This window comes from Propithecus coquereli, unplaced genomic scaffold, assembly GCF_000956105.1.
Source record: "Propithecus coquereli isolate 6110/MARCELLA unplaced genomic scaffold, Pcoq_1.0 Scaffold24, whole genome shotgun sequence".
Lineage (NCBI taxonomy): Eukaryota > Metazoa > Chordata > Mammalia > Primates > Indriidae > Propithecus > Propithecus coquereli.
The window spans coordinates 4,680,238-4,697,072 of record NW_012147952.1 but is presented as its reverse complement, the minus strand read 5'-3'; positions in this window follow the sequence as shown (position 1 = coordinate 4,697,072).

Here is a 16,835-nt window from a genome sequence, read left to right as displayed (position 1 = left end):
CACTTCCATCTGAGGGATTAACCCTGCATTGCTTGAGGAGATAGTGATGGCCTCCCTAAAGCAGTTGCCATACAAAACAATGTTGATTCTTTTCGGTACCACCCTGCCATCACTCTTTGCTTCTAGATCTATACCCAAGGAGCTAAGTGACTGAATAAGATACTTAAGTTTAAACTCAAGTCCTAGCAGGCCCCTAAAGGTGAGGTACAAAGTGTGACCCATGAGGAGGTATGTTACACTCTGAGAGAACTACTTGAGTTTTCTAATTTATACAAGCAGAAATCTAGAGAACATATGTAGAAATGGATATTAAGGGTGTGGGATAATGGGGGAAGGACATAAAGTTGGATCAGGCCAAATTTATTTATATGGGCCTTTACTAAGCAGAGATTCTGCATTTAACTTTGTAGCTTGGGGAGTCAGAAAGAGCTCTAACAGTTTGTTTGGCTGACTGACACATAGGTCAAAGACGGGCTTTGGGAGGCTGAGGCAGGAGAATTGCTTGAGGCTAGGAGTTCAAGACCAGCGTGGGCAATATAGCAGAGGTCCTGTCTCTAAAAAAAATTTTTTTTAAATTAGCTGGGCATGGTTGCACATTCCTATAGTTCTAGCTACCCAGTACTTAGGAGGCTGAGGCAGGAGTATTGCTTGAGCCCAGGAGTTTGAGGTTACAGTGAGCTATGATTGCACCACTGATTCCAACCTGGGTGACAGAGTGAGACCCCATCTCTAAAAGAAAAAAAAAAAGACCACACTTTGAGAAACATTGTTATACACTGATGACTAATAAATCTTTCTAGATCCCAGATAAAAGGCTCATTGTGAGTAAACTGGAAATGTCTGACTGCCCTTGGTTTAATGTAGAGGAAGAGATTCAAAGGCTTAGAGAAATTGGAATATTAGAGTGGATTTGTCTGTTAAGACCTGCTCACCTATATTGGGAGGGTACAGAAGACATACCTTTTGCCAATACTTTGAAAAATAAATTTGGAAGAAGACTCCCAGCATCCTTGAAGAGCTCAATGATGGTTTTTTTCTGTAGGCTAGACTTTACAGTGGGAACCATAGAAATTCAACCGGACATCCCAAATGCAATTGGAGTAATTGGATCCTGGAGTGAAATGGGCCAATTGGTGGCATTCATCTGCCAAAGACAAGGTGGGCATAGTTACCATAATGAACAGAAATGTCAAAGCAATAATTAGAATAATCTGACTTGCTCACACCTGTGGTACTGGCTAGTTAATCATGGTATTTTTAGAAGTGAAATATATTGAAAGCTTACTAAATTCTTATTCGTATAAGCAGAAAAGTTACAGGTTAAGTGAAGAAAAGTCTAACTTTAATCATAAAAGTAGAGAATCATGGCCCCTTAATCAATTCCCAGATGCTGGGGTTCAGGACTCACCACCCCAAAACAATGACTGTAGGAAATCAGAATATGCTACCCCAAATATGCCTCTTTGGCATAAGGATTATTTTGAACTGGTTATTTTGAGAAACTGTAGATACAGGAGAAGCTTTGAAAACAGAGTAGAAGTTACTTTTCTGTAAGAGAAATTTATATCTATAAAGGGAAACTCTATTTGTAAGGGAGGCTCCCTTTCTACACGAGGAAGAGAGAGATGACTAAATCGTTAGAGATTCTTAATCAATGGAGAAGGCATTGACTTAAATCCAGTTAGCAAATCTCAACCTTGTGTACTGTACTTTTTCTGATCACCTCATTTTAACTAGCCTTTCCTCACACCCTTATTTCTTCGTTTCAGCAAATGATAGTACAACTGAAGTTTAAACTACCCCTTTGAGATCTACTCTAAAGACTTACTCATTTATCTGGGTTATTTACTATATATATAGGAGGTAAATAAATTCACATTATTAAAGTTCTGGTTTGTTTTTCTTTTGTTAATGTTTTTTGTTATGGGGAATCCCAGTTAAGAACTCATGAAGAGTGGGAGAAAATTGTTTTTCCTCCCTTATACAGACTTGAGCCAGTTTATAGCTCCAGAACCTTTTGAATGAAAGGGAGGCTGGGTCTCCTTGAGGAAGAATTATGGCACCCTACCAAAAATGTATAGCATTAGTCTTTCTCTTAGCCTTCCCCCAAAGGACCTATGGCCTTTTATCAGGGTAACTGTGCATTGGGGAAAAAGTAATCAGACCTCTTGGGGACTATTGGACACTGGCTCTTAACTGACACTGATTACAGGAAACTGAAAATATCACTATGGCTCTCCAGTCAGAGTAGGGGCTTATGGAAGTCAGGTGATAAATGGAATTTTAGCTCAGATCCATCTCACAATGGGTCCTGTGGGTCCCCAAACCCATCCTGTGAGTATTTACCTGGTTCCAGAATGTATAATTGGAATAGACATACTAAGCATGTGGCAGAATCCCTACATTGATTCCCTTACCTGTGGAGTAAGGACAATGATGATGGGAAAGGTCAGGTGGAAGCCATTAGAACTGCCTCTACCTAGGAAAATAGTAAATCAAAAGCTACACTTCAGGGCTGGGTGCGGTGGCTCATGCCTCCTAGCACTCTGGGAGGCTGAGGCAGGAGGATCGCCTGAAGTCAGGAGTTTGAGACCAGGCTGAGCAAAAGCGAGACCCTGGCTCTACTAAAAATAGAAAAAAAAAATTAGCCAGGCAACTAAAAATAGAAAAAATTAGCCAGGCATGATGGTGTTCACCTGTAGTCCCAGCTACTCAGGAGGCTGAGGCAGGGGGATTGCTTGAGCCCAGGAGTCTGAGGTTGCTGTGAGCTAGGCTGATGCCACTGCACTCTAGCCAGGGCAACAGAGTGAGACTCTGTCTCAAAAAAAAAAGCAATACTTCATTCCTGGAAGGATTGCAGAGATTAGTGACCACCATCAGGCACTTGAAAAATGTAGGGGTGATGGTTCCCACCACATCCCCATTCAACTCTCCTATTTGGCTCATGCAGAAGACAGATGAATCTTCGAGAATGATGGTGGACTATTGTAAGATTAATCAAGTGGTGATCCAATTGCAACTGTTGCACCAGATGTGATTTTATTGTTTGAGCAAATTAATACATCCTCTGGTACCTGGTATGGATATTGATCTGGCAAATGACTCTTTCTCATAGCTGTTTATAAGACCAACCAGAAGCAGTTTGCTTTTATCTGGCAAGGCCAACAATACACCTTTATTGTCCTAACTCAGTGGTATATCAACTCTTCAGCCTTGTGCCATAATTTAGTTCACAGGGATCTTGATTGCCTTTCCCTTCCATAAGATAACACACTGGTCCATCACATTGATGACATTATATTAAATGACCTAGTGAGTGAGAAGTAGTAAATACTCTAAAAGTATTGATAAGACATTTGCATGTCAGAAGATAGGAAATAAATCTGACTAAAGCTCGGAGGCCTTCTACCTCAGTAAAATTTCTAGGATTCCAGTGGTAGGGGGCATATCAAGATATCTCTTCAAAGGTGGAGGATAAGTTGTCACATCTGGTCCCTCCTACAATCAAGAGAGAGGCACAATGCTTATTGGGCCTATTTGGACTTTAGAGGCAACCTATTCCTCATTTGGGTGTGTCACTCTAGCTCATTTACTGAGTGACCCTAAAAGTTGCTAGTTTTGAGTGGGGCCCAGGATAAGAGAAGGTTCTGCAACAGATCCAGGCTACTATTCAAGCTGCTCTGCCCCTTGAGCCTTATGATCCAGAAGATCCAGTGGCTCTTGAAGTGTCATTGCAGATAAGGATGCTGTTTGGAGCCTTTGGCAGGTCCCTATACATGAATTGTAGTGTAGGCCTTTAGGATTTTGGAGGAAGGCCCTGCCATCCTCTTCAAGTAACTACTCTTGTGAGAGACAGATCTTGCTACTACTGGGCCTAGTAGAAGCTGAATGCTTGTCTATAGGCCACCAAGTTACCATGCTACCTAAGCTCCCTACTATAAACTGTATCTTATCTGACCCATCAGGCCATAAAGTTGGGCATGCACAGCATTACACCATCATCAAATGGAAGCAGGCCCTGAAGGCACAAATAAGTTACAGTAGACTGAGTAAAGAAGATCATGCTCAACAAGTGTGAGTGAGCATCATCCAATCTATTGAAGGCCTGAACAGAACAAAATTCAGAGGAAGGGTGAATTCATTATCTCTCTGTTTAAGCTGGGACATCCATCTTTTCCTGCTCTCGGGCATCAGCGCTTCTGGTTCTTGGGCTTTGGACTTGGTCTAGAATTTACACCATTGTCGCCCAGGTTCTGGTCCTCACAACTTTGGACTTGGACTGAATTACATAAGCTTTCCTACTTCTGGCACCTCACAGACAGCATATTGTGGGAGTCTCAGCTTCCATAATTGTGTGAGCCAATTTCTATAATAAATCTCTACCTATCTGTCTGTGTGTCTATCTACCTATCTGTTTGTCTGTATATATCCATCCATCTATCCTATTGATTCTGTTTCTGGAGAACCCTAATCCAGGACATATGTGACTTTTATCAGGCCTGGGGTATAGGGAACTGCTGGAGGTGCTTCTAAGCTCATAGGCTAGTTCCCACAAACATAGGCCAGTGAATGACCCTCTACTTGCCATTCTGATGGAGATCGAGCCTTCTCTCCTAGCAGCAGCAGCTTGCATGTAGTAACACCTTAAAATAATTTTTGATCAAGTAAATTATAAAACACTTGTTGATGCCCTGTGGTTTAGAGGAATTGATACATAATATATGAAAACATGGGATATTTAGAATTTAAATGTATGAAACTTGAGGATCTCATAGATGTATTTCAATTACCTACATAATGTCTATATTATGTCTATAATTCTATAATCATGAGTAATTGAGAATTGGGTAATCTTCACTTTAGGTATGTGGTGTACTCTTTGTCTAATATTCATCTACCTGCATCTTTGATTTACCTAGACCCTTTCAAAAAGGGTTTCTCTTCCTCACAAACTCCTGTGTTAGGGAAGAATATTTATGATTCTTTTTTCTAATCCTATTTTATGTTGTCCTAATTATAATTATGTATATTATAATTATATATATATCACATTAACATTAATTAGATGAAATTTGTTGAAGGGAAGGACAAACATAACATTTTTATCACTAAGAACAAACCTTGTTTACTGTTGGTACTCAATGAATGTGTATTGATGATGATATAATTTATAAAGCTGAGTGTCTTCTTTATTTGGCTTCTTAAGCCCTTTTTCATTCAGATAAAGTGTCTAGAGATATTTTATAAAACTATTCGGATTTCCATATAGTTTCCTTTTGCTGAGTATCATCTACTCTGGATATGCAACAGGAAGCGGCATTTCTGGGAAATGTAGTTGTGTAACACAAATTTCCAAGAAATTATCTTGGATATTCAGAGGTTTAGAGTTTGGAGGGGATAGCTTTATTTGATGAGTTAATAGAAATTCTTCTAAACTTGTAGAACTCAACCTTCTATTCCTTTCTGAATAATTTATTGGGGCTATAGGATTCCTTCTCTCCCCTTCCCCCATCCTTTCAGTGAGATACTGCCTTACATACTTTGCGACTCTTTGAAGCACAGTTGTTCTCCAATAGTTCATTCTTAACATTTCAAAGAAGCTTCAGATGTTTTCCTTAGGTTTATTAATCATAAAAGCATTATAAAACTTTTCCAGACAAACTGCACCTGGCCTCTTCTTGTTTGGTCCTTCCGTAATCCTAATTACTCAACATTTGTGTATGTTTCTGCTTATGTTTGGAAAACCACACATTGATATACAGAACTTTTTTGGTTAGGATTATTCAAAATCAACTAAAATAATAATATACTTTGAGATGCATTTGTTGCCACTGCCTGGTACTAAGTGGAATAAATGGAACAATGAACCCATTAGAATGCCCTTGTGAAGCATCACAAGCTTTGGGGACCTCTCAGCAGTCCCTGCTCAATATTGGAAAACCATTTAATGCTACTCTAAAACATTAAGACTTGCAGTTTAGGTCTAAGACACTTGAATGATTAAGCAAAGCCCTAAGTAGAAACTTGATATATCATACTTTTTGGCCTTTCAAAGATAAAAATCACAGAACCATAGAATATTTAGAACAGGATCTAAAAACATCTGAACCTTGACCTCTGAAGATCTAATCATTCTGACAGTATCTCACAAAGGGCATCTGTTTATTTGGCTTATCAAGTCTGTGTTAAGAATCTTCATTTTTGAATGACATTAAATACTTTTCTCATTATAGTCGGAACATGACTAAGAATGAACAGCCTTCTGTATGTTACAGTTATTTTAATTTGCAAGTATTAAACCAATGCATTTTATTTCTTCCTTCTCCCTTAAATCATTTTTCCTTTGCAGTCTTCTAAAGCTGGATCTTGAGGCTTACCGGACCCAGGATAAGAAGACAGGTAATAGACTTTTTTAACAGGACAGAAGGATTGAAAGACAAGGCTTTGTGGAGTTGAGAGTTTTTTCCCAGTCTGCTTTAGCTTTGGTTTTACCTGCCAAAGAGAAATTCTGTAGAACTTGGGTCGGTCACAGAGTTTTCCCATAGTGAAGAGAAGATATCCCTTCCCATATGGCATGTGACTGAGCTATTTCCCTCTCTGGACTTTGGTCTGAAGAGGAGAAGTTGTGTTAAATAGTTGTGTGGGAGGCTATTTCCATTTTGGCTTGGAAAGAGATTGCCTTTTGGGCTAACCTTGACCAACCTGGGACTCAACCACAATAAACTGAACTTGACTATGCAATGTGGCTAGGTGGAGCCCTTAAAGTTGTTTTCCTGGGCTTGTTTCCCAACCCTTGTACCGAGGACACGAGAGTTCTTGAAAATTCTGGAAGGGGGCCAGATGCAGTGGCTTACACCTGTAATTCTAGCACTTTGGGAGGATCACTTGAAGCCAGGAGTTCGAGACCAGCCTGGGCAACATAGTGAGACCCTGTCTCTACAAAAAATAAAAAAATTATCCCAGTGTGGTGGCATGTGCCTGTAGTCCCAGCTACTTGGGAGGGTGAGCCAGGAGGATTGCTTGAGGCCAGGAGTTTGAGGTTGCAGTGAGCTATGTTCATACCACTGCACTATAGCCCAGTGACAGAGTAAGACTCTGTCTCAAAAAAAAAAAAAGAAGCAACCTAAGTGCCCATCAAAGAATGAATGGATAAAAAATGTGGTATATTTACACAATGCAATACAATACAGAAAGAAAAAAAGAGAAAATTCTGCATGGGCAACTTGTAAGGCAGCTTGTAGCTTCATAGAGAGCCAGTGGGGCTGCCTTATGTCCCAGTTTGAGATTGTTATAGTTGACAACTGTTGTTTCAGTATAATTATAATAGGCCTTCTGCTCACTCTCACAAGCATCTTTATTTGAGTGATAAATTATTTTGTCAGCCTAGCAAGCAGTCTTGCTGAGGTGGGAGACATCCTGAAGCAGAGGTAGGAGGTGGACTGTTGGGCCAGATGGTTGGATGTAGGAAGTGTCACAGATTTGAGGAGCTCCACAGCACTGCTGAGAACTGAGCTGAGGCTCCATTAACCAGGGAATGCTACCAGACTTTTAAAGCTAGGAACCAGATCAAGGAGGATTCCAGAAAAGGAGTTCAATTATGAATGCCAGCAGGTATTCTGAGGAACTTTAGTCATTCTCTGCTGACACATAAACTATAGGCCTTCCCCATATACCCAGATACCATCTTGAAGTACAGAGGTGTGGTATGTGCTTGTGTGCTGCACACATGAATGTGATGGAAGGCTGAGAAATCTGTACTTTCTAGACAGGTCAGAACATTACCTAAAGGGACTGTTTCAATTATTGAATTGGGCTAAATTTTAAGCAGTATTGAAGAAAGTTAACTTCCTCCCCTCTAACCATCTGATGGAGGTTTGTGAGGAAGATCAGAACAGTTTCAGTCAAATTAAAGGAGTTACATTTTTCTTTGAATATCTAAGTTGCACTATGCAGGTAAATTTATGACCCTACTACATGTATGCAAAAGTAGTCTAGTGTACTGATTTAAAAAATGGTCAATGGCATCGGTCTGCTTGGCCCCAAACACCAGTTCTGCCAATTACAAGCTACATAATCTTGGACTAGCAACCTCACTTCCCTAAAATTTTATTTTTCTATGTGCAAAATGGAGACGATGATAATGTCCAATTCTGTGTATTGTGAGAGTTAAATGAGACGTATGTACTGGATATGTATTATATGCTCAATGAATAAATTAGCTGTGTTATTTTCTATGGTTGCAATTATGTATCTTTTTGCTTTTGGTCACTTATAGTTCATGTATTTGTATCAATCTCACCTCTATCTATGGGAGTCAAGCTTCTTTAGGGCATTAGATTTTTTTTTATTTGTAACCCACACATGTTAAATTCTCCATGTACTAAGGATTATCAATAAATGTACCTTCAAGTTGTTGACCATAGAAGGCTCCAGTTGTTCATAATAAAATACAAGTCATTTTTAATTCTCTCCTTCACTTTCAATATCCAGTCTATCAGCAAATACTGTATTTTCTGCTTCCAAAATACACTTAGTCTCCACTTACCTCTCTCCATTTCCATTGCTACCACTTTATTTCAAGCCACTTGGATTTTCCTCATTTGTATCCTTATTTCCATTCTTGGTCGTCTCCAATCTATTTTTTTTTAACATAATGAATGGAGTATGTATAATATAAATCAGATCACATCATTTCCTTGCTTAAAATACTTCAAGGGCTATCCTATATTTTAAAATAAAATCCAACCTTTTTTTTGTTCTTTTTCACTATCACCTATAAAGTCCTAAATCAGGAGCTGGAAATTCAAATGCCCATAGAGGCCAAGTAGGCAACATAAATTAATGAAAAGACTGGATTGGGACAGTGGTGAGCATGAGGTCACAGGTTTTGTCTTGAGGGGGTGGATCCAGCTGATTGTAGCCAGGTAAGAATGCAGGCCCATTGCTGACAGATATTTTGAAATTTTTCAAACTCTAGACATTTTGATGTGGTTATCTCCTTATTTTCAACTTTTGGCAACTAATTTAAGGAAACACACAGATAGCTATAAACCAGATCTAGGCCTGAGACCTCTGTTCTGCATGACTGTGCTCTCGTGTAGCTTTCTAAACTTCTCTTCCCCATACTCTGCCATTGCCTTCTTTATGTTTCTTGAAAATTCTGTGCTCTGTTTCACACCAGCGCCTTTGGACTTGCTCTGTCAGGATTACTCTTCCCTTCTACAGTTCACAGTCTTCTTATCCTGCAGGTCTCAGTTTAAAGTGGCAGCTCCTCAAATAGGCCTTTTCTCATGGGAGTCCCTAACTTAGCTCAGGTACCCTAGAAAGCAGAAGCTGAAATAAGGGTTATGCGCTAAGCTTTATTTGGCTAGGGCTGTAAGACTAAGAAAAAACTGAAATGCAGAAGGATGGAAGAATGGGAAATAATGCAAGGTGAAGCATCTTCTAAGCCATGAAGAAACAGCTGGTCACAAGGTACTGACTGTATGAATACACATTCTGTGAAGATTACCAATCTGGAGCTTCTTATTTTATTTTATTTTTTTTTGAGACAGAGTCTCACTGTGTTGCCCGGGTTAGAGTGCTGTGGCGTCATCCTAGCTCACAGCAACCTCAAACTCCTGGGCTCAAGCGATCCTCCTGCCTCAGGCTCCCGAGTAGCTGGGACTACTGGCATGTGCCACCATGCCTGGCTAACTTTTTCTGTATATTTTTAGTTGTCCAATTAATTTCTTTCTATTTTTAGTAGAGACGGGGTCTCGCTCTTGCTCAGGCTGGTTTCGAACTCCTGAGCTCAAACAATCCGCCCGCCTCGGCCTCCCAGAGAGCTAGGATTACTGGCGTGAGCCACCGCGCCCGGCCTGGAGCTTCTTATTTTAATGACTTGGGTTGGGGATTCTTAGACAACATGAGTGATGTATATTTGCTCATTAAACCTACTGAAACCCGATTTGTGTTAGGAATTCTCAGCATAGGCTTTTTTTTCTTTTTTTGCCATCCAGAGCCAGGCCAAGATGGATAAGTTTCCTCCTTATTTTCCTGTGCCTGTAATTTGTTTTTGTTTTTGTTGCTGTTGTTTATTTTGTTGGTTTTTTCTTTTCTCTTTTTAGGTTCAAGAGTTCTATCTTTATCCAGGGGTCTTAGTTCCAGATCCTAATCTCTATGGGCCTGAGGCTTAGTATCATATCCCTATCTGGCCATTAAAATCTATTGGTTTCTGAGACTAACACTCTTCACACCCCGGGAACCTCATTGTCAGCTTATACTCACTGCTCTGGTTTTCTCTTCCCTCTTTGTTTTTGGGCCCTAGAGTTTTCTCTAGTTTCTTTTATGCTCAGCTAGGTTTCTAAAGGAATGTTTGTGTTGTGTTAGCTAGAATTTCTAGGTGTTTTGTGTTGAGGAGATTTTCATGGTTATTTGACCAAAGTTCAATATTTTTGGAAACAGATATCACACATTGAAATTGTGCACTTGTTGGTCTGTCTGCCCCAACAAGACAGTGTGCTCCACAAGAGCAGGAACCTTGCCTAAGTCCTGCATCTTACAAAGTGCCTGGCACATAATTGGCACTCATGACGTGTCAAAAGAATGAATCTCAATAACATTCATTTGGAATTTAACTCTGCTCTGAGTTCCATAGGACAGTGACTGTTTTACTCAGCTTTGTCTTTCCAGACAATTTAATACAGTTGCAGGAATAGAGTAGATATTTCTTACAAGTGTTTGTTGCTCAATTTATCTTTGTATTAAAAAGGAATTGTAAAAATCACTGGCACCTTTAAATTTAGTTATTTTGGGAATGTTAAGATGGATATTTACAGTATTATTTTTCAAAATTTTCACTGATCCCTGAAGCTGTAAGTAATTTTTCCTCTATATATCTCTTACAGCTCTTCTTGCTTTGCCTATTTTGTTATGTATCTGCCCCATCTCCATTGCCAGACTCTAAGCTCTTGAGGGCAGTTTTGTCTGATTAGTATTATTTTTTTGATCTTCTAGTGCAGAGTTTTTCAACCTTGGCACTATTGACATTTTGGGCCAGATAATTCTTTGTGCATCTGTCCTGTGCATTGTAGGATATTTAGCAGCATCCCTGGCCTCTACCCACTGGATGCCAGTCCAACCCTCAGTTGTGACAACCAAGATGTCCCTAGACATTGCCAAATGTCCTGGGGTGGGGGGGCAAAATTTCTCTCAATTGAGAACCACTGCTTTAGAGGGCCTTGCACAGAGCAAGTGGTCCACATTTTGTTTTTTACATAAATTCTACAGCAGATTTTGATTGAATCCCATAAAGGGGAACATGAGACTTACATTTCTCAAGGGAACTGGTCTAGTGTTGGGCCAGCCTTCTTGTTTGCAGGTCTGAACTGGCACTAAGATAAGCTATGCTCCTGTCACCACTCATTGTTAACTCCCCCTCAGAGCCTGTCCTCTCATTCTCATCTACTTATTTATAGCTTGAAAACATCTGGAGGCTTATGGTGTTGCTGTGTAGCTTAAGTCTGTTGCTTCCATAATGCATGCATTCATTTTCTGACAAATGCTGTTGGTCAATTTACATTCAGATGCACCTGTTTTACAGATGACAGAATTTCCAAGCATACATAGACACAAAAGTTTAGAATACTTATGTTTCTTGGCATAAATGAGCAAAATTTGGCCTCAGAATTGTAACTTTTTTTTCCTTTAGCAAAGCTACAACTAACTAAATTAGCTACTTTTGAAAAGAATTTCTGCTTTCTTATTTTCACATATTTGACAATGTTTTCAACAGTTTAGAATTATGTATAAAAACCTAAGCAGTAAAATATGTTTTGTAAAAAAGATGTTTATGTTGGAAACAAAGCTTATAACAAGGATCACATTTTAGGTAACGAAAATAATTTTAGGCAATGGAAATTGACTAGGGTGAACCTAGGAGCGCTGTTGCCGTCTCTTTCCTCTCACGCCCCATTCCCACTCCCAGCCCTGGCTCCCCATCATTTCTGCCACTGTGGCTGGGAGCAGTGGTTGTGGTGGTTGTGGAGGGTACAGAGTGGTGGTGGGGTTATAGATTAAACTCCACTATCCCCACTTGACAATTGAGAAAATAGGCTCAGAGGGATTAAATGATTTTTAAAAATCATCTTGTTAGTTGGGGTCAGAACAAAGTCTCCTTTTTCCCAGGGTTCTTTCTACCATAAGACATATTCAGATAGTGATGTCATGTTCCAGCTATTGCTAAGGAAGTGCAAAAAGTGTTTCTCTGGCTCCTATCACTTAAGATCAACAGGCTCAGAATGGCTGGAACCTTTCCTCAGGTAAACTCTAAAGGAGAAAATATTTCTTCTCTGCATCATGCAGAATTTCCAGTTGAACCCAAACACAATCAATGACTCAAAGGAAAAATGTCACAGGAGAAAGCTACAGTAAGTAAATGTAATGATATAATGTTATGAATTATTAAGACATTTGTAAGGATGAAAGAGCAGAAAAAAACCCAGATACAGCACAGACACCAAAGCAACCTTAGTTCATTTTGAAGAATTATTAGATCACCTTTTTTCTTTTTCCTGTGAGCAAATATTAAGAGGAATTCAGCTAATGAAATTGAATGCCAGAACCACACCACACGAAATTCAACTGTGTTCATTTGCTTAATTATTATATTATCCTGAGGCAAATTCATTGAAATCCTGAGTAATAACAAGAAAGGCAAGTGATTTGTATCTTCAAGTCTCCACTTTAGCAAAATATTGGAAAACCACCCCAATGAGAAATGATTTTCAATTATATTATTTTCCTATTATAGAAACAAAATGTCAATATAAAAAATTTAGAACACATAAGGAAAGATAGCCATTGTAATGATTATGGTTTACATATTTCCGATATGTGCACACACGCACGTACATACATGTATGTGTTTATGTATTTCTGTAGAAATACATATCCATGGTGAGGGAAGGAATATTGTTATCTAGTTCTGTCTCCAAATCTATGTCTACGTCTATATCTATATCATCTATGTCCCAATAAGATAATATAATACTTTTAATGATGTTTTATTACCTGATGATTTCACTTAACTTTCAGTGAATTTTTTTCCAATTCATTAAATAATTTAATATTCTTCTCTAATCTTATTTTTAATGGCTGAAGAGTCAACAAAGAATGTGTAATTATCTTATGGAGGTCAATTTTCTTTTTTAAAAAATTACTGCTTTGTATTGGTAATAGTTTTCATTTATTGCTTTGTCTCACTCTACCTAATGATTCTAATTTCCACATTCATTTTCATGTTTACATTTATTTAACGCATAGCTTTTTAAAGAACTTTCTCCATCATTTCACATGCGATTGACTTACATCATGGTTCTCAAGGTAGGTGACTGGAAGGAAAGCTTTGAGGCACAAAGTTTTCAGATATTTCATCATTTCAGAAACACTTTCCTGTCCCTGATTATTTGTTCCACCTCTCCCAGGAGGTGAATTATTACTCCATTTTCGGATGAAGGAAATACAGAATGCAAATATTAAGCATATGAGGGCCTGCTCAGGTGTAAAATGGATACCAAGTTCAAGTGTTTCTGAACATTTCTTACCTTGAGTTCTTCATCCTGAGTGTTTGACCTTTGTGATGGCAATTCCTGTTACTTACTGCCTGTGTTGGCCTTCAACTTTCGCTGCCTGGATACCTTACTTTCTTGATATTTTTCCCTTTAATTATCAGATAGGCAAGAACCATACACTGATGAGTTTTATTAATGAAAGCAAGGATGAAGCCTGTTTTCCAGTGGTTTTTGAACTAATTGCCTCATGCTGGCTTTTCTATTAATAGTTTCCTTACTTTTTTCCTTGTTCAATTTTTAAAATTTATTTATTTATTTATTCTCTACCTTCTGCTGTCCTCCTTACTGAATATTTTATCTCAATTGCTCATAGTATACATTAATATTATAAATTCAATTCTTTTCTTAATTATCTCATGATATCAGTGGAATTTCATGTGATTTCCATGCAAAGACTCAACTGGATCCAGAGATCAGTTCACAGATATTTTGAGATGATAGTCATAATAATATTAATAATTGAAATAGAAACTAACATTTATTGAGTATCTGTGTGACAGATAGTAATGGCTACATTTTTTTTTTTTGAAATAGGGTCTCACCGTCACCCAGGCTGGAGTGCAGTGGCTTGATCATAGCTCACTGCAACCTCCAACTCCTGGGCTCAAGTGATTCTTCCTCTTCAGTCTCCCAAGTAGCTGGGACTCCAGGCATGCATCGCCATGCCTGGCTAATTTTTTAATTTTTTTGCAGAGATGGGGGGTCTTGCTATGTTGCCCAGGCTGATCTCAAACTTCTGGCCTTGAGTCATCCTCCTACCTCAGCCTCCCAAAGTGCCAGGATTACAGGCGTGAGCCACCCCACCTGGCTAAGAAAGCCCGCTTTTAAGAGTTAACTCTAGTTATCTATATAGTGCTTATATATAAACTTATAAGCTTTGTGGAGAAAATGCATTTTCTGTATGGCTCTATGCCCAATCACTGGCTTTCTGATTCTGTGTATATTTCTTGGAGAGTAAATGTCCCACTCACTTTTAAAAACTTGTTAAAAATCACCCATTACAGCTAAGAATCAGAGTATTGAGCAAGAGTAGAGTATGACTCTGGCATAGGAAAAGAAGCAGGAAATATATGCAGGGGAATGTTATCTGACCCTGTTGAAAGGTAGTATGCTTGTGATCTGTAAGTGTGTGTAGAATATGGTCCTGTAATAACTTTCAGGGTTAAGTTCTAATAACCCACTTTCAAGTTTATAGGCAGGGAAAGTGGGAATTTTATATTTGTATGCATGTCTAATACATGCATATAAATGCTTACTTTGCTCAAGCAAATGCAAAAATAATATTATCCTATAACTTTTTTATTAACCTAGCCTTGCTTTCTCTTTTTTTTGAAGCAATTGGAAAAATAAATAATTTACTATTTTATGACTGTTTCTAGGTGTGACGGTATTTATTTAATTAATCAACAGAACAAGTGTTTATTTTATGATGAATATTTATAGATATTACAGTGTTAGCACTATTTCTTTTAAAGTTTTGTAAAATCTAAATAGAAGTATAACTAGATTAATAGAAAATACAAGTATTTTCAAATTGTAAAACCTGATTTTATCAAGTATAATACGATATCTTTTTTTTTTTTTTTTTTTAGACAGGGTCTTGCTCTGTTACCAGGGCTAGAGTGCAGTGGTGTCATCATAGCTCACTGCAACCTCAAACTCCTGGGCTCAAGTGATCCGACTGCCTCAGCCACCCGAGTAGCTAGGACTATGGGCATGAGCCACCACACCTGGCTAATTTTTCTATTTTAGTAGAGATGAGGTCTCATTCCTTTTTTTTTTTTTTTTTTTGAGACACAGTCTCAATTCTGTTACCAGGGCTAGAGTGCAGTGGTGTCATCATAGCTCACTGCAACCTCAAACTCCTGGGCTCAAGTGATCCGACTGCCTCAGCCACCCGAGTAGCTAGGACTATGGGCATGAGCCACCACACCTGGCTAATTTTTCTATTTTTGGTAGAGATGGGGTTTTGCTCTTGCTTAGGCTGGTCTTGAACTCCTGGCTGCAAGTAATCCTCCCGCCTTGGCCTCCCAAAGTGCTAGGATTACAGCCATGAGCCACTGTGCCTGGCTCACAATATCATTTTGTTGCCTAAGAACTAGCTAATGCATGATTTCTCCTCCATTGTTTTTTGTTTTTTCTTGTTATTTTTTACATCTTTGAGATACATAGCTCGTAAACATTTAAAATTGCTATCAAATCATAGACCAAAAGTATATTTTTAGAATGTAATTTTAGAATTTCATTAAGCAGTAAACTCATTCATCATAAAACATCATGCATTGCTTGTTTTAGAGGGAATACTGAACAGCTCATATCATTTGTTTAAAAATAGGCTTTTTCTTTTTTTCTTAAAGCAATTATCTTCTTTTCAGTCCAATTTTCTCTTCTCTAGTATTCAATAAGACTTCAGTTCCAATGAGTTTTTATTTTACTATGCTGATCATGAAATTATCCCACTTTTTTTTTCTATCTGCCTCCAAAGCTGTAGAATTGTAAATGTATTTTTTTGGTCAGAAGCATATATTAATGTATTCAGGGATAGTGGGGTCTATACTCTTTAACTCTCAGTGATTGCTAAGAACAGGCTGCTATGACTGTTGAATTGTAAGAGGCAGTTAAGTGGTTAGGAACATAAATTTGGAACCAGATTTCCTGGCTTGAATTCTGGTTCTTGAACTTACTAATATGTGACCTTGGCCAACTCATTAACATCTCTGTGTCTCAGTTTTCTTGCCTGTGAAAAGGGAAATAATAATAATACCCACCTCATAAGATTACTGTGAGAATTACGTGGGTTAATCTATGTCAAGCCCTTAAAACTCTGCCTGGCTTAAAGTTAAGTGTGGCATAGATATTTTTATTATTATCTTTAAATCTATTACTTTCCTTTGAAATAGTAACAAATTCAAAATAATTCATAATGGAAGAATTTCTACAATTTTTAGTATGTAGCTAATGATGGCTCAACTCTGTTCAGAGAGCCTGGAAGCATCTTCTGTATGCTCTAAAGTTTCCTTCATCTTTTCTTTAATCTTTTATATGTTCAATTGCTCGTTCAGTAATTCTTATTTATTGAACACTTATCATGGTGGTTGGGTAGTAGGCAAGGAACAAACAGAAACATTATCTGCTACCCAGGAGCTTATATTCAAATCTCAGAGGCAGGCAATAAATGTTAACATGGCATGTTTGATTAGAAACTCGCCTCATGCCCCACCC